Raw genomic sequence first — 18,811 nt, 5'->3', positions numbered from 1 at the left:
AAAACAAAAACAAAATCACCATTTTAGAAAATAATATATTATTCCAATATACACACCTGTTGTGGTGGGCCTGTTGTATGAGCTACAGAAAAGTACGAAAACATATAAATAATTGCATTCACAGAAATGGCAGTGAGACATGTTTAAGCATTACATATATTTATTGATTGGCCCTTGTAAATTTGTTAATTAGACCGGGCACCATCGCATTGTCTATTGTCATTTAGTTTGTATTCATGACCTGGTTTAAACCACATTTTGATCACTCAAAATATCTATTCAATAACTTTAAGTGATTCTATAAGTTTATCCCGTAAGTTTCAGGGACCTTATAATTTCTATAATTATTTATAAACATATTTTAATATTCTGGTTTTTATCTGTCAGAAAAGTTCAACAAAATAGCCATATAATAATCAAACCTTCCTTAAGACCCGTTCTTATGTGCCAAGGTCATTCAATTACACACGCTATCAGCACCGGGTATCAGCATTTCAGATCTGAAGTTCAAATTTGTTCTTTAAATTTTAGTATTATTCAACCCTGTACTTGTGGGAAATATCCATATTATGGCTTGATGTTAAACATAACTGTATAAAGACAATTTTATATTCTAAACATTGGTTGTATAAGACATTATCTGACAATGATTTATTTTTCATCTAGCACTGGTAGTCAATAACAAAATTGGAACAACAACAAAGTTTTGGCATATGCCCTTTTTCCAAGGACTATGGTTTAGGTCTGCTGATCTGTCTCTGTGAGCAAACGAGCACTTCACCACAAGCATGAATAGGCACAGTTCTGCCAAACCACTCATTTGTAGAAAAAATACTGTTTTTGTCTCAAAATGAATGCAGTACTCGCTAACTAAATAACTAAATAACTAACTAGAGAAATAAACAAAATAAATAAATGAATAAGTAAATAAGTAAATAAATAAATAAATAAATAAATAAATAAATAAATAAATAAATAAATAAATAAATAAATAAATAAATAAATAAATGCATTTCTAACATAATGAAAAGTATCAGTGAATTGGTCATGCACATAACAAAGTTCGAACCGTAAGAATCTAATCATCTATGAAGTTCACAACTGCATCATGTCCAGCAAATTTTGATAAAGTACATAATATGAAAAGAAAGAAGAAACTTAAATAACTTGAAATAATCATAATCATAATAATGAAAAACAAAAAAAAAAAAAACAACAACTAAGAAACACATTTTGGAATCCAATAATACTTTAAACTAAAAACTTATGCGTCGGCCGGGAATCGAACCCGGGACAATTGCTTGGAAGGCAACTATGTTAACCACTACACCACCGACGCTCCTGGCATAATGCAAGCACCGATATGTTAAAATAAGTCCCTTTCTTCAATTCACTGAATGTATAATGACCATTAAATTGTTTCCGACTATAATCCGGGAATAAATAAATAAATAAATAAATAAATAAATAAATAAATAAATAAATAAATAAATAAATAAATAAATAAATAAATAAATAAATAAATAAATAAATATATGAAAAGTGTCAGTGAATTGGTCATGCACATAACAAAGTTCAAACCGTAAGAATCTAATCATCTATGATTATTATATTATAAGAAAGAAAAAACTTGAATAACTTGTAATAATCATAATCATAATCATAATAATGAAAAAAAACCCGAAGAAACAAATTATGGAAGCCATGAATACTGTACATTAACATTTTCTGCGTCGACCGCGAATCGAACCCGGGACTATTGCTTGGAAGGCAACTATGTTAACCACTACAGCACCGACACCACCGAATGTATAATGACCATTTAATTGTTTCCGACTATAATCCGGGAAAAATAAATAAATAAATAAATAAATAAATAAATAAATAAATAAATAAATAAATAAATAAATAAATAAATAAATAAATAAATTGCATGACTCTATTCTGAAAATAAATATCTAAACACAAAACAAACAAAAAATCACCACTTTAGAAAGTATTACCATATTATTCCTATATACCCACCAGTTGTGGGCCTGTTGTATGTTGAGCTACAGAAAAGTACGAAAACATAGAAATAATTGCATTCCTAAAGTACGAAAACATAGAAATAATTGCATTCCTAATTTGTTAATAATTATTAGACCGGAAATCATCGCATTGTCTTTTGCTACTAGAAAATGACATTTACTTCGTAATGCCCTAATTTTAACCACATTTTGATCACTCACAATATCTATTGAATAATTTATAAGTTTCAGGGACCTATATTATAAACATATTTTAATATTCTGGTTTTTATCTGTCAGTAAATAACCATTTAATCTGTCAAATAACCATTTAATTATTAAACCTTCCTTAAGACCCGTTCTTAAGTGCCAAGGTCATTCAATTACACACGCTATCAGCATTTCAGATCTGAAGTTCAAAGTTGTTCTTTTAACAAATTTTAGTATTATTCAAGCCTGTAGGAAATTATCCGTTATTATGGTTTGATGTTAAACATAAACTGTACAAAGATAACTTTATATTCTACATAAGACATCATTTTGACTACAACATATCTGACAATGATTTACTTTTCATCTGCCACTGGTCATGCTGGTAGTCAACAGCAAAATCTAGGTCTGCTGTCCTGTCTCTGTCGTCGGGGAGCACAAGCATGAAAAGGCGCAGTTTTTTCCAAACGACTGATTTGTAGAAAAAAATACTGTTTTTGTCTCAAAATGTATGCAGTGCTTGCTGGTGGTAGATGAAACATGACTGTAACAATGTGAAGTTAATGTTTCTTTATTTATATTTACAAATTACAATATTGGAAAAAAGCAAAAAAAAAGTGATATGGAGAAAAGGAACGTGTCTGTGGAGCAACGGAAGCAATTTGAAGAGACTCAAAATGTGATGTCATCATACTCGATGGAGCAAACACCTCAATGCTTCTAACGAACATCCGGTAATTATGTAACCTAGGCAGTAGCGGAACCAGGAAATTGAGGAAAGGGGGCACATTGTATTTTTTAGTGCCCCTCCTTGAATGGCTGCAAGGCAGTCATCACACGGGCTGTCTGGAGGATGTTCCCCTTCACCTTTGGAAATTTCAATTGGAAGGCCCAATTGAACCAATTTCGTGGACCATATTACACTATATTATTTTGTTATTTCATTGTTTAAAAGTGAACGGGTGTCCAAACCAGAAGCCAAAACGGACACTATTTATACGCATGGTATGTGTGTATTAGGGGGCCGTGCCCCTCAGAATTGGAAGTTGTTTCAGAATAAAGGCCCAATTAAAGCCATTTCTTCTCGCTATTCGCAATAAGGGCGCCGCCAGCGGTTTGCGATGTAATCGTGATGTATCATGGGAAAAGGTCGACATCAAGTCCGCGCAATACGAATATTACCATGCTATTACATAGGAACACGTGACAATATTTTTTAGTTTGTCAAAATAAAGGTGTTACACGCGAATCGATACTCAATAATACTTAATAATGTGATTTGAAATGTGCACAATTAATTTTTTGTCTATCGATTTGCGTGTAGTACAGTTATATTGACAAACTAAAAAATATTGTCACGTGTTCCTATGTAATAGCATGGTGATATTCGTATTGCGCGGACGTGGATGTCGACCTTTTCCCATGATACATCACGATTTTCCCATGATACATCACGATTACATCGCAAACCGCTGGCGGCGCCCTTATTGCGAATAGCGAGAATTGAATCCTATAGGCCTACTTCGTACGATGAGAATGGGAGGATGTGGGGCACTCCCACTTAACCCGAAAAGGTTGGCCCAATTGTTTTTCGATGGTTTGAAAAAGTGAAGAACAAAAAATAAATAAATAAATAAATAAATAAATAAATAAATAAAGGAACAAATTTCAAAGATAAAAGGCGCTAGCATTTTTTATGTAAAATTCCATTTGTTTCACAATTTTTAAACATTTAAGACAATTTTCCGCCCTTTTTTCTTTAATAATTCTCTTTAACCCGAAAAGGTTGGCCCAATTGTTTTTCGATGGTTTGAAAAAGTGAAGAACAAAAGTTAATAAAATAAATAAATAAATAAATAAATAAATAAATAAATAAATAAATAAATAAATAAATAAATAAATAAATAAATAAATAAATAAATAAATAAATAAATAAAGGAACACATTTTTTAAAAAGGAAAAAGATAAAAGGCGCTAGCATTTTTTATGTAAAATTCCATTTGTTTCACAATTTTTAAACATTTTAGACAATTTTCCGCCCTTTTTTCTTTAATAATTCTCTTTGCCGTCACTTCTTCTGTCGTCCCTTCCTTTTTGCCGCCCTTGCTTTTTCCCCGAGGGTTATACACGCATGATAACGTGCAACAGGTATACATTTCAACAAAAAAGTCCGTTGGAACCTCTGAAGGTTATAAAATAGAGGCAGCAACATTTCCCGGAAATGGGATCTCGGGAACTGTCGATATAAAGACCTAATTGGTTTAAATAAGCTTTCCTGTGCATATTTTGAGCCGCTAACTTAAAAACCAATTACAAGTTTTTGATCATAAAACTTGACAGGTTACCTTGATGATATAATAGTTTAGTGATGGTGCAAAAATGTGAACCGTTTAATCAAAAAGGAACTACTATGCTCCTTTTAAGCAAAAAGGAACTACTATGCTAAAAATGTTGAAGTTTTGAAAAAGACACAGCCTGGGAAATGGCATAAGAATATCAGGAATATTACTGGTCACAACAACAAATCTGGTGATTTTGACTTGTCATTCTTGGGTAACACTGTTAGTGAACAAGCTAATATGCTGAATGAACACTTTTCTAATGTTTGCTGCCAATTGCCACCACTCAGATTGGAATCTCTACCTTCCTACTTACCAGCCCTTGCTCCTCCAACAATCCATGTTTGGGAGGTTCAAAATCGGTTAAGCAAACTCAATGCTTCCAAGGCTGGCCATCCAGAAGATATTCCTATTAAAATCATTAAGGAATTCTCGTACGAGTTGGCTGACCCCCTAACTAAAATATTTAATGCTGGTCTCCAGGAAGGTGTATTTCCATCTGTTTGGAAAACTGCTACAATTATTTCAGTGCCAAAAGTCAAGAAACCGTTGACAGCAAATGAATTGCGCCCAATTGCCTTGACTAAAATCTTAGGGAGGGTGTTTGAGTCATTTTTGGCCGAGTGGTTAAGTGATGATTTTACTCCGGTTCTTGACAATAAGCAGTATGGCAATGTGAAGGGTACAAGTACAACTCATTATCTTGTTGACATGTTGCACAAGGTTATCTCTGGTATTGAAAAACCATCCACTTATGCTACTTTAGTGGCGATAGATTTTACTAAAGCATTCGACCGAATAAACCATAGTGTTGCTGTAAATAAAATTATCTCTTCTGGAGTGAGACCCTCAATAATCCCTGCGATCAGTAGTTTTTTGGCAAACCGTACACAGTGCGTTCAATACAAAGGCCAGCTTTCTAGCCTTAAAACCATCACCTGTGGCGTTCCACAGGGAACAAAGTTAGGGCCCAGTATATTTACTGTGATGGTTAATGACGCTGCCGAAACTACTACCGATCGATGGAAATTTGTTGATGATCTCACCTTGGCAGAGATCACTAACACTCAAGCCAAAACAAAATCAAAGCACCAAAAGCTTCAACATCATCTAGATGCTTTAGATGATTGGTGCAAGGTCAACGATATGCTGCCGAAGCCAGCCAAATGTCATGTTTTGCATGTAAATTTTTTGAAAAATCCTGTCCAACTCCCACAACTTTCTCTAGGTGGTGAGGTCCTTCAGACTGTCGATCACATGAAGTTACTTGGTCTGGAAATTCAAAATAATCTGGGTTGGGACATCCAAGTTAAAAACATGATTTCTCGTGCAAGTAGACGTTTATTCATGCTCTATGCTCTTCGTAAACATGCTGCTCCAGTTGAGGACATGCTGGCCATTTTTCAGACCTATATCCAACCCATTTTGGAATATGCTTGTGCAGTTTGGCATCCAGCGCTTACTAAAAACCAAAGCCACCAGATCGAAAGGATTCAAAAACGCACTTGCAAAATCATCCTTGGCAATGACTATCAGGACTACGAGTCTGCTCTTCGTGAGCTTAACATCAGCAGTCTTGCCAACCGTAGGGAAGATCTGGTCGTGAAGTTTGGCCAGCAGGTCCTCAACTCTGAAAGACACCGTCACCTACTTCCTGAGCAGAGATCTATGAAGTACAATCTCCGGCACGGCAGAATTTTTCCTGAACCCTTCTGCAAAACAAACAGGTTTCAGAATTCCACCATTCCGTTCATCATCAGTAAACTCAATTTGAAAAAGTAGTGTAATCCTATGCTTCTGCTGGTATTTTACTCCTCTGCCTGTATCTCTGTTTTTGTTTTGTTTTTAAGTAAATTGTTGAGTGTATATATAATGTATATTTTTGATGTGTAAATTGTATTTTGTAAAGCCGGCGCTTTGTATACCGTGAATAAATAAATAAATAAATAAAAATATAAACCATATGTATAAACACATATGTGTATAGCTATTATTAATGTTGCCATATATAAACACACCACAAAAATTAATTACCCCCCCCCCTCCATAATTACGAGCTAGACAATAGCTCAAAATCTATGCATTACTTTAAAACTGAAAAAAAAAAAAAAAATGAAAGCCATTTCAGTTCAGCAAATTCACTATTTTGTCTGGATAGCTCAAATTTTGTAGCCATGGTGACTCCTTGAATGAAAAAGATACAAATTCAATCCTTGCAACTTTTGAATCTGCATCTTTTTTCATTCAAAGGGTTACCATGGCAACCATTTTTGAGCTTTGGTATATTAAGACAAACGAGGCATAAAAATGTGCATAACAAAACTGTGGTTTCTTTCTGCTACTTAGCTTTATAATTTATTGCATATAGAGTTTGAGTTAAATCTTGTAATGAAGGGGGTATAATTATAATCTTGTGTGTAATTTTGGTTCATTTTGATGGACAGGATTTTAAGATATAACCTTGTGAAAAATTGTAAGTTTACTTTTTTTTTGGCTTAGTGTGCAATACTAGCAATTTGATGTGAATTGATCATGCACATAACAAAGTTGGAAACGTTAGCAAGAATCTAAACAAAATTAATCATCTATGAAGTTCACAAACTGCATCATGTCCAGCAAATTTTGATTTTGAACCTAATAAGTACATAATATTAAATAATAAAAAAAAGAAAATAACTTGAAATAATAAAAATAATAACAAAACCACTATGACACAAATTAATTATGGAATCGATTAATACTGTACACTAAAAAGTTATGCGTCGGCCGGGAATCGAACCCGGGACAATTGCTTGGAAGGCAACTATGTTAACCACTACACCACCGACGCTTCTGTTATCGTGCAAGCACGGGTATGTTAAAATAATGCCCTTTCTTCAATTCACTGAATGTATAATGGTCATTCAATTGTTAATTAGACCGGACATCATGGCATTGTCTATTGCTACTAGAAAATGACACTTACTTTCTTTGGCATGTGTTTGTAATTATGACCTGATTTTAACCGTATTTTGACCACTCAAAATATCTATTGAATGATCCCCTTAAGACATCATTTTGACTAAAAATATCAGACAATAATTTATTTTTCATCCAGCACTGGTAGAAAATAACATAATTGGGACACCAACACTGAAAGTTTAGGTCTGCAGCTGATCTGTCTCTGTCAGGGAGCACTGAAAGCAAAAGAGCACTTAACCACAATCATTAAAATGCGCAGTTCTTCTATTTTGTAGAAAAATGACTGTTTTTGTCTCAAAATGTATGCAGTGCTTGCTGGTGGTAGATGAAACATGATGGTAACAATGTGAAGTTAATGTTTCTATTTATAGGTCTATATTATTTTATTGTTTACAATGTCGGAAAAAAACAAAAAGTGTGATAGAGAACCGCAGCAACTTTCATATATCACTGATTTTGTTGCTTATTGTTTGAAGATATTTAGAACTAGAAATTCAATGTCCGAGGCTTCTATGGGACAGTTTTGTACCCAAGTGGCAATTATCCCATTTACCGCATACCCCTTACTGAAAGTATCAACCCTACACCTACATTGTAAATCAATTTCATATTGAAGTCCCGGGATCTAAAATGAGCGTTTATTACGTTTCGACAGTATTTTTTGTGGGACACGAGAGCACCTCAGACCTATCGAATTGTATTCTGAATACGAAGCATGTCTTTCTGATATCAAATAATTTTCATGTTTTGAAAATCACAATATAATACAAATTTTATGACAAATTATAAAAATTTGATATTTTTCCAATTTTTGAATTATAAGAGTCCTCGAAGTAAATTATATAAATCTAATGACATATTTTAAAGTGTATGTAGCAGGGAGGAAAAGCCGACGGTCAATTGAAAATTTTGACCTTTCATATTGAAGATATGGATTTTTTTCCCCAAAAGACCTATTTTTTTGGGTGTTTTGGGAAAAAAATCCATATCTTCAATACGAAAGGTCAAAATTTTCAATTGATCGTCGGCTTTTCATCCCACCTACATACACTTTAAGTATAAATCATCAGATTTATAAAGTTTACTTCAAGTACTGTTAAATATCAAAAATATCAATTTTAATGATTTGCCATAAAATGTGTATTGAATTGCGAATTTCAAAAATCAAAATTATTTGATATCAGAATGACATTCTTCGTATTCAGAATGCAATTCGATATGTCTGATGTGCTGTAATTATTATCCCACAATAAATACTGTCCAAACGTTCATCCCCGCGACAGGATTACCAGAGCACAGACCATAAAAAGAAATAATTAGTGAGGAAGCCTTGGATCAACGGACGAAAAAAACATATTAGTCATATTCTGGACTTAAATAACATATTAATTTGCTACTTTTAGTATTACCCATAGTAAGGTATTAATGTTATTTCTCTTCCTTGGCAACTTTCATGTGAGGAACAGACGACTCGAATATCCATCGACAACGGTCACGATGCGTGCAAAAATAGCATCCAGTTGTCCATGTAATAACCACGCGTACTTTAACTCTCTCCGCGCTGGTGTCGACTGCAGACGAAAAAATTCAAAAGAAATCAGAATTGTAAATTGTCATGACCATATTTGGAATCAGCATGACAAATGTATTAGAACGAGTACAAACAAGCCTAGTATTGGTTCAGTGGTTCTTAGATAGCTCTTGATATTTTGACAAAATCTATCTTAGATTTGGACTTTTTATATTGAGGCATATGACTAGCACGCCTAGCACGCCTAGCATTAAATGCAGACAAATCACTTTAACAGTTTAAGTCATAGTGGCCTCATTTCTACGGGGCAGTTCATAGACATCCATTAACTACCATAGATCCCAGGTCGACCTCATGCCATGGAAGATGAGTTTTTGTACCCAACATTTTCAAAGGTCATTCTGTGAATATAGAAACATGTGATTACTGAACTGTGTCTTGTATAGATGAGTGTGTTTAAGATCCTATGTATATATTAAAATGATAGCATCTTTATTTCATTTATTTGCAGTTGCTAGGCTGATATTTTTAAACATGCTGATGAAGCATTTTTGAAAAAATGACGTCATTCCAATCTTGAGAGAATCAAGAAGAAGCATGCACTTGTCAATAACAAATGAAACCAAGCGAAGCCTTTGGAAATCTAGCTGATTGGGAAAAAAATAGGGTTTTTGTACTCAGAATTTGAAAATTCTTAAATGAAACTTTAAAGGTGCTGATACACTTCAAAATGTGCAACAAATGAAAACTGACGTCACTAATCCCCAGGGATCCACGCTAGATCCCTTAAGATATGGCTTTATGTAACAACCCACGATGTGATAATCTTATTATGCTCGAATTTATATTGTTCTTAATCATCGTTATCTTCCTTCCGGTCACAATACACCCACCCGATACAAATATGTGATATTATACAAATAAACATGGGATGCGGCTATTCTGTCCTTTTTGATGGGCAGCATCCCATGTTATAGTCCGTAAAGATCATGGAAGAATGCGAGAATTTGTACTCTATGCATGATTGTGCTATTAAAATGCATCCAAATGTTTTTGGTTTATTGGTATCACAACTAAAGCATTTGGCGTGCTTTTTCATGGATGTCCATAGTTCTTCACCAACTTACACTTGTCTAAAGTAAAAAGTCTGAATTCCGGGAATATGTGGAAAGACTGATTAAGTAGCCCCCTCCTCTTATAGCTCAATAATAAGCCTCACGAACATGCATAAAATATGAAAATAAATAAATAATAAATAAATAAATAAATAAATAAATAAATAAATAAATAAATAAATAAATAAATAAATAAATAAATAAATAAATAAATAAATAAATAAATAAATAAATAAATAAATAAATAAATAAATAAATAAATAAATAAATAAATAAATAAAAACGCTAGTATGTAGCAACCTAAAAATGTATGTATAATTCAATTTGTTTCACACACATTTTTGACAATTCTCTGCCCTTTTTCTTTAATAATATTTTTGCCGCCCATATACTTCTGTTGCCCTTCCTTTTTGCCGCCCTACTTTGCTCGGGACTTTGCTCCGGGAGTTATACGTGCATGATAACAACCAACAGTGATATATTTCAACAAAAAAAGTCCGTTGGAACCTCCGGAGGTTTCAATAAAAGTAGAGGCAGCAACATTTCGCGGAAATAAGGGATCTTGGGAGCTGTCAATATAGGGACCTAATTGGTTTAAATATAAGCTTTCCTGTGCATATTTTGAGCCGCTAAACTTATACCCCAATTACAAGTTTTTGATCATAAAACTTGACAGGTTACCTTGATGATATATAAATAGTTTAGTGATGGTGCAAAAATGTGAACAAATGTGAACATGGTGCAAAAATGTGAACCATATGTATAAACACATATCATGTGTAGGCTAGAGCTATTATTAATGTCACCATCTTTGGGCTTTGAATACATGCTCTTGGAGCTCTTACTGCAGATGCTCAAATTGCAGGCTTATTTAATTTGGGATGGGGCTGTGATGGTGGTGTTTTTTCTTCCATAATTTGTTTTCAAAAATCGAAAGGTGGGATGGTCCTAGAGGTGATTGTGCACCTGTTTGTCCCATTCTTTTCGCTGGCATTTTATTCTATTTACCTTGTTTTGATTAGTATGTGCAATATTTATATATAATATCTTTTGTAATGGTATATGAGCCAGTGATGAAGCATAATAAATAAATAAATAAAAAATAATGTTGCCATATATAAACATACCACAAAGAGCAATACCCCCTTAATTATGAGCTAGACACTAGCTCAAAATCTATGCATTACTTTAAAACGAAAATCAAAGAAAATGAAAGCCATTTCAGTTCTGCAGATACAAACTTTTCAACTTCAAAATCAGCATCGTTTTTTCATTCAAATGGTTACCATGGCAACAAGTTTTTGGTTTTGAGCTATAAAGACAAACGAAGCATCAAAATTTGCAGAACAAAACTGGCTTAAGGGATCTGGAATGAGCGTTTTGAGCGTTTCGACAGTATTTTTGTGGGACATGAGAGCACCTCAGACGTATCGAATTGCATTCTGAATACGAAGCATGTCTTTCTGATATCAAATAATTTTCATTTTTTGAAATTCTACAAAATATACTACAAAGTTTATGACAAATTATTAATATTTGATATTTTTCATATTTTTGGATATATAACAGTCCTCGAAGTAAATTTTATAAATCTAACGATATATTCTTAAAGTGTATGTAGCTGGGAGGAAAAGCCGATGATCTATTGAAAATTTTGACCTTTCATATTGAAGATATGGATTTTTAAATGTTTTGGGGAAAAATCCATATCTTCAATACGAAAGGTCAAAATTTTCAATCGATCGTCGGCTTTTTATCCCACGTACATACACTTTAAGCATAAATCATCAGATTCATAAAGTTTGCTTCGAGTACTGTTAATTATCAAAAATATCAATTTTTAATGATTTGCCATAAAATGTGTATTACGTTGCGAATTTCAAAAATCAAAATTATTTGATTTTAGAAGGATATTCTTCGTATTCAGAATGCAATTCGATATGTCTGATGTGCTCTAATGTTCCACAATAAATACTGTCCAAACGTTCATACCCCTTCCCTTAAGCTTTTTGCCCTTCCCTTAAACTTCAGTTTTAAAATTTGATGCATAGATTTTGAGTTTAATATTTTCTTGTTATGAAGGGAGTAATTTATAACTTTAAGTGATGTGTTTACTGGGTTATATGAATCATAGGATCAAGTGGTATTTGTGTATATAGCACTGCCCATGACTATGACCTTGAATAACCTTTACAGATGCTATATCCTACTGGTACCTTAAACCATATGCATATACTCTATCTTGGAGGCGGTTGAAGGTTCACTGAAAGATAACCTTCGCAACGTATTAGTACTGGAGATCAGCAAATCAATCAATTGGGATTACTCTATCTTGGAGGCGGTTGAAGGTTCACTGAAAGATAACCTTCCCAACGTATTAGTACTGGAGATCACCAAATCAAGCCCAAGGTCATAGTGTTTCCTCTCCTTGTGGCTCACTTAACATCTTAAAGTACGTTAACCAAAGGTAGCCATTTGTGCAACCCCACAATTCCAAGGTCAAATTTTAAACGGGCGTCCAATTTCAAAGTTGCTCAAATTTTGTTTAAACCAATTCTGATTATAAAATAGATAGTGTGACCTGGATAAACTTTGACCTCGGAATTGGGATTAGACAAATGGCTAACGTTGGTTATCGTACTTTGTATGACCTTCGGCTGAATTGTGACACTCAAACGGCACTATATCTGTCCATCAACGTTATGCCCCGGAGTTTGGATTAGGAGGGCTGTGCGGCTTCCGAAATACATAATGAAAAAAGAAATTTCTATGAGTACGCCAGTAAATAATGTTTTCACAAGCGATGAGGTTTTTGACCTTATCCAATTTAATCTTTACTTGATGGAATGCAAACTAATATAATCCGATGTTTCAGTGTGGTTTTCGTTGCAAAAACATAAAGAAACGCTACATACATTTTCGTTTCTCAACTGGGATTCTCAGTTCTCCGTTGCGATTTTCGATTATCAGTTACACTTATATCTTTGTTTGCGGCTTTCGTTTTACGTAGCTGAAAACAATGCGGCATTTTCGTTTCAAGGTGCCGCAGTGGAAACCGCCGAGACAAAAGTGTCGCTGCGTTTGTTTTAACGTCAAAAGGCACGAGAAGTTTTCATAGTTTTATACAACTCTGTTACGCGTACGGTGGGTGTTGGCCCGGAGTGTTGGCAAAGTAGGTCTACTGCAGTCCTATACCTCATTTTGTAGCAGAGGATTGTAAAGATTGCTGAGATTACAGGATCCCTCGTCTCTGTTCATTATATTGCTAATCAAGCAGTCTTGTCAATACTCTCCGCCGACAAAAGACCTGGTCACACTAGTAGCAAAGCCAGGGGCGTAGCCAGCTTTCTTGGTTAGGGGGGGCAAAATAAAATTTTGGGGGCACAGACGAAAAAATTGCAGTTGCATCATACAATACATAGAGACTGTATGTCTTCGAGCTTCCCTGAAAAGGGTCTTATTGGGATGATGTGAGAGCGTAGCACGAAAAAAAATGGTATTTTACACTATTTTCGCCCATTATCCGGCTAAAAAGGGCTTTATTGTTATAAATGTGCGCGCGTAGCGCGGAAAATTTTGTATTTTACACTATTTTGGCCCTGAATTTTGCTAGAAAAGGGGCTCCTTGCCCTTTTTCTTTTCCTTTGCCCTCCTGATTTTCTCTTTCATTTTTTTGTCAGAGGGGCACTTTTTCTTTCATTTTTTTGTCAGGGGGCACTCTGCCCCCCTGCCCCCCGCCCCCGCTGGCTACGCTACTGAGCAAAGCTTCAACTCTGAAGAAATCAGATGGTCTATGATGAAACGTCAGTTTATGAGTTTTACCATCTTTTCACCATTTATTAATACCGTTTTTTTAAGTAACCTTGAACTAGTTGAACAATAACAAACCTGCTTAATCTCTATAATAAATAGTCCGTTTTATACATCTTTCCATTTCTATTTCTACAAATCTCTATTGTGCGACAAAACACGTCGGCAGACCGATCGAATACAGACCTGACCATTACACAACAAAGTTACATTTTCCAGATACTTTCAGCAGATGCGTCAGTGAAATTACTGACAGCTCAGGGTACTAAGTATCTCTGGTTTGTTTGTTCCACTTTGTTTCTTTCGACAAGCTGATTTCCCGGTTTTCATCAACGTGCAACCACACGTTATTTTGTCATCGTCAGAACTGGAGTATCTACAATCTTGGAAAAACATCTTGGAACACTTTCGTGTAAAGAACGGTAAACTCTCATTCCTCCCAGGCTCCCCATCATGCCCATGCAATGTTGAGAAATGCCAATGTCTTCAGCAGTTTCCCAATGTGTTCCAACTTTAATTGACGGGCAGAGGGAAGGGTAAATCATTGTTGTAGATGCAATGCTTGTTCCCAAACACAAAGAAGATAAGTTTAGTACTGGCATTTTACACAGTAAACTAAAGGGGAGTCTAATAGAGGTTTCACAAACGACGATTTCACATGAGTGACGTGGAAAAATGGCGGAGTCCGAGATCTTCAAGTCTATCTTCTTTAGAGCACTTTTAGACTCAGCCATGCGTCTGTCATGTTTGTTGTTGACACCTGTTCGGAAGTCATTGGGTTGTTGCTATGCCTCCAAAAAGCCGTGTTTGGGTACTTCAAAGGGAACATCTTCATAACATAACGTGTTGCAATTCATAGCTGCCCTTAACATGCTAAAGTGAACTAGGCCTTCATTTACGACCTTAAGCATTAAGATTTAAGGGAGGGGCAAAGTTTTGTTTCAGTTTTACTGGGATTTTTTATTTTTCATTTATTTATGTTTATTCATTTTTATTTTATTATTATTATTATTATTTTTTTTTTTTTTTTGCGTAGGCGAAAAATTTAAATTTCAACCTTTTAGCTCCCAAATGAAGGTGTGCTTTGTTATTTGATGGGCCAGTACGCACAAAGCGCTCAATATTGTGCAATGTTACCCTATTTGGGCACAAAACACTGTGTTTTTTCTGCTAACAAGGAAGATGCACAGGGCAATTGTTGCTTTATTTTTCTTCAATTATGATTTTAAGTATCTTCAATACTAAAAGCTACTAAAGGTCAAAATACTAATGTTCACTATTTTCATACGATGGACGTCTTTTTCGCCCAGCTTTATACAATCTAAGTACATTTCGTTAGATTTATAAAGTTTACTTCGAGGATTGTTAAATATCAATTTTCAATCAGTTGCCATTTAATTTGTATTGTATCGCGAATTTAAAAAAAAACCTGATATCAGAAGGACATTCGTCGTATTCAGAATGTCTGGTGTGCTAAAAATATTATGCAAACGTTGCCATCCGATTCCTTAAAGATATCGAATTGATCACCTCAGTAGTATTATTAATATTATACATTTCTTTTTCAAAAACTATTGTTATTTACAGTGAGAGAATCTAACACAGGAGGCAGCTTTGCTATTTCTCCCCATAAACAACTTTCTATCACTCTTATGACGTTACGGTTTTAGCCCTTAATTAATTGTCAGGATACATGGATTATGAATTGAATTGATTCAATTACGTGTGAATTTGCCAAGACATTATAGAACGCGTTCAAATGGTCTCGGTTATTATAGGGTCATATTAACGCAAACTTTACATTAAAAGATACTATCTGTGTACCTGTTGAAGAAAATGTATATTTTACGTGTTTCACTCGCACCTGTTAGATTAGTGTCTTTGAAAAGAGCGGCAAAAGTGTCCTAAAAAACGCCCAATAAGGCCAGATTTGAGTGTGTTTGAGCGCTTTTTGTTGGCATATATAATGATAGGTAGCAAAACAGCAAAAAGTCCGAGTCAGCATTCGAAAGTCTGTGTGACATATCCCCGTACAAATTTTTTGATGCTATCCGTAGGCTAATTTAGAATCGGATTTTGGCGTAAAGTGTGCCCGGAGGACGTTAGGGATGAAATCAAATCTCCATCGGTGGTTGCACGCCGGTTCCGTCCGGTGTCCATTATTTAGAACAATAGAAACCGGACGGAACCGGCGGTCAACCGCTGGTCGAGTTTTGATTTCACCCCTTAGTATTTTGTAGTATGTATTGCTCCATTGCCCAGAGACGGAACCAAGACTGTTAGACAGTAGTCTGTCACAGAGGAACAATTTGGGAATGATAAAAATTACACCTATAGGTGTATCACACCTTTATTGCTTTAAAGGCGCTAATAAATGTAAAACTTTTATGGAGCCCATGTAGAATGTCACCCAATCGTAATTCTCACTGAAACCACACGCCAGTCTCTCTCTTTTTTTTCTAATCACAAGTAGACTATGTTAATCCTTGAACTTCGGAAACATTAGGCGGAGGTGCCCTATTTAGCTTTACTTTTCACCTGATGTTGATATTTTGTCAACAAAATCACTAAATGTTGTTAAATAGGGCGTCTCCGCCTAATGACAAATTTCTCAAGTATTTGAACGTTTTCTTCTAATAACACGTGTAATGTTCTGTTTTGGGTGTTGTATTTTTCTAATCCCTGCGTACCTTTCCATGTATATTAATTGTTTGAATGAGCAATGAGTAAGACCTATAGACACTCATATTTATAAATTAAGTTGTAAGGCGATAAAAAGAAACACGCAAATAAAACACCCTACACTGCAAAAAAAAAATGTTTATTTTCAAACACGATCATATTGTCCGATTTAGAGCAGCCCTTAACATGCTTAACGTAATTTATTAACACTGATTCAGTATGTTATTAACATAACTTAAGTGTTGCTTTATGCACACTATATTGTGTTTATCACGAAAACCATTTAATGGCAAATAAAATTGGAGCGTCAGAAAAAACAAATAGCCCTATATTTTTCATTCAATCTTAACAGGCCCACTTTACGCCATCTCGACAATACTAGGATCATGAAAGCTACAGATTAGACAGTAACTAACTAATACTGTAAAGAGCATTAGGAGACGAATTTGAAGAAAACCTTCTGTTCATAAATACTATGCTGAGCCACCAGCCTGGGTGACTCACGCTCCAGTAATTTCAGATGATTGAGCTCAGTAATACATCAAAGAATGTCTTCCAATTCATGAAAACAAATAGATAATCAGCTTATCGGATTAAAAACTTAGAGGGAAGGTCTTGCTGCTCAGCGAGTGTTTGTAATTATCAGAAGGTTTTCTCCAAATTCATTCTCTAATGGGTAGGCATAGTCTTTGTAATGCTCTGTGTGCTAGCCATGGGCTTTTTCACATAAAAAGTCCAAGTTTTGAGATAGTTTCAAGAGATATAACCACTGCCTTGTTTGTACTCATTTTAATGCATTTTCATGCGGATTCCAAATGTGGTCATGGAAATTTACAATTGTGAAATTTTTGAATAAAAAAAAAGTCGCCTGCAGTCGACACCCGCGTTTGTGTCCGCAGGTTATGTCGGACATAGGATATTATTTTTCAAGTTTTTGTATGCCTTTTCCCTCTAGTATTTATCTGCTATCAAGTTAAAACTCAAAACTCATTTATGGATATTTTAATTTACTAAAACGTTGAGGATGTCCGTCTATTTGGAAGGATATCTATTCTTTACTACACGGTAATCGCTGCGCGCGCTGGTAAATTTACACTAACATTATGAAAGGTAATATTGCTCATGAAGTTAAGGTTTACAGGGCTCCCCTAAGTCATGGTGGTTGGAGATTTTGCTATGTTATTTGCAGCTATCTTAGTTTCAAGTGACCGTGCATGGATGCCTACGGAAGAGTTGACAAACAAGTGTGCCTATTACTCACACCTTTTGCGTATACGCCACAGAATGTTAAAAATAGTTTCCATATATTCGGCCCCTAGTTAAACCCCTTCACCGGACGCCATCACCGCAGACTCGCTTAAATAGAAGTGTTGCCAGTGATTCCTAAAATACACCTTATTGGGTCACTGTCCACTTTCAACATGTTAAAAACGTCAGTCCCGTATAAATTATGTGATTAGGTTGCAATTTCCAAACGTACGTATCGAACGCCAAAATCATATCACAGGAGAGTGATTTTCAATTAGATATACGGGCATACGACACGTATACGTTTGGAAATCGCAAACTCTCTATTAATAACAATTCCTTTTCAATAAACCAGAGGCAGTAACATCATGGCTGTCGAAAAGGAAAAAAATCTACAAAAATTGAAATTGAAGTACTTTAAAGTACAAAATGCTTTTCTTTTGTAATGATAACTGATTTTCATAGTTTATTTAATTTTATACGAAAATGATCATTACTGGGGTCATTGTAAGAGAACAAAAATGAGCATCATGTGTTCCGCCTATAAAGACAGCACTATAAAACAATTAATAGTCTGAAAGTGTGTATTCCTTCCCCGAGGCAGTAAATGTACTCGTAATGATGATAAGTATATAAAAGTATGCATTTTCAGAAAGGAAACGATGCAAGGAATCCGATTAATATAACTATAACAGATCTCACGCTTACGTAGGCCTACTTCATCCACAATTTAGGATATCGTATTCACTCCCTTCAGTCTTGAATGGTAAAACTGGACATTACGCGTACACCTCCCGCTTTCAGAGCTGCCTAATATTTGGCAACACTTCAGGTTGTTGCAAGAGTTGCTAAAAATATAGGTCGTATCCGCTAGTGGGCCGTTATACTTTACTCAACCAATGACAC

General features: G+C 34.9%; 2 non-coding genes across 2 annotated transcripts; both read right to left on the bottom strand.

Moving 5' to 3' along the window:
• Positions 1-1,267: 1,267 nt before the first annotated feature.
• On the bottom strand, positions 1,268-1,339 carry Trnag-ucc (transfer RNA glycine (anticodon UCC)). The gene has a single exon. It is a non-coding gene; the product is annotated as a tRNA-Gly (tRNA).
• Positions 1,340-7,316: 5,977 nt separating this feature from the next.
• On the bottom strand, positions 7,317-7,388 carry Trnag-ucc (transfer RNA glycine (anticodon UCC)). Its single transcript has one exon. It is a non-coding gene; the product is annotated as a tRNA-Gly (tRNA).
• Positions 7,389-18,811: the final 11,423 nt, after the last annotated feature.

The sequence above is a fragment of the Amphiura filiformis genome, chromosome 2, assembly GCF_039555335.1.
Source record: "Amphiura filiformis chromosome 2, Afil_fr2py, whole genome shotgun sequence".
In the NCBI taxonomy this organism is placed as follows: domain Eukaryota; kingdom Metazoa; phylum Echinodermata; class Ophiuroidea; order Amphilepidida; family Amphiuridae; genus Amphiura; species Amphiura filiformis.
This window is presented reverse-complemented; position numbering and strand designations above follow the sequence as displayed.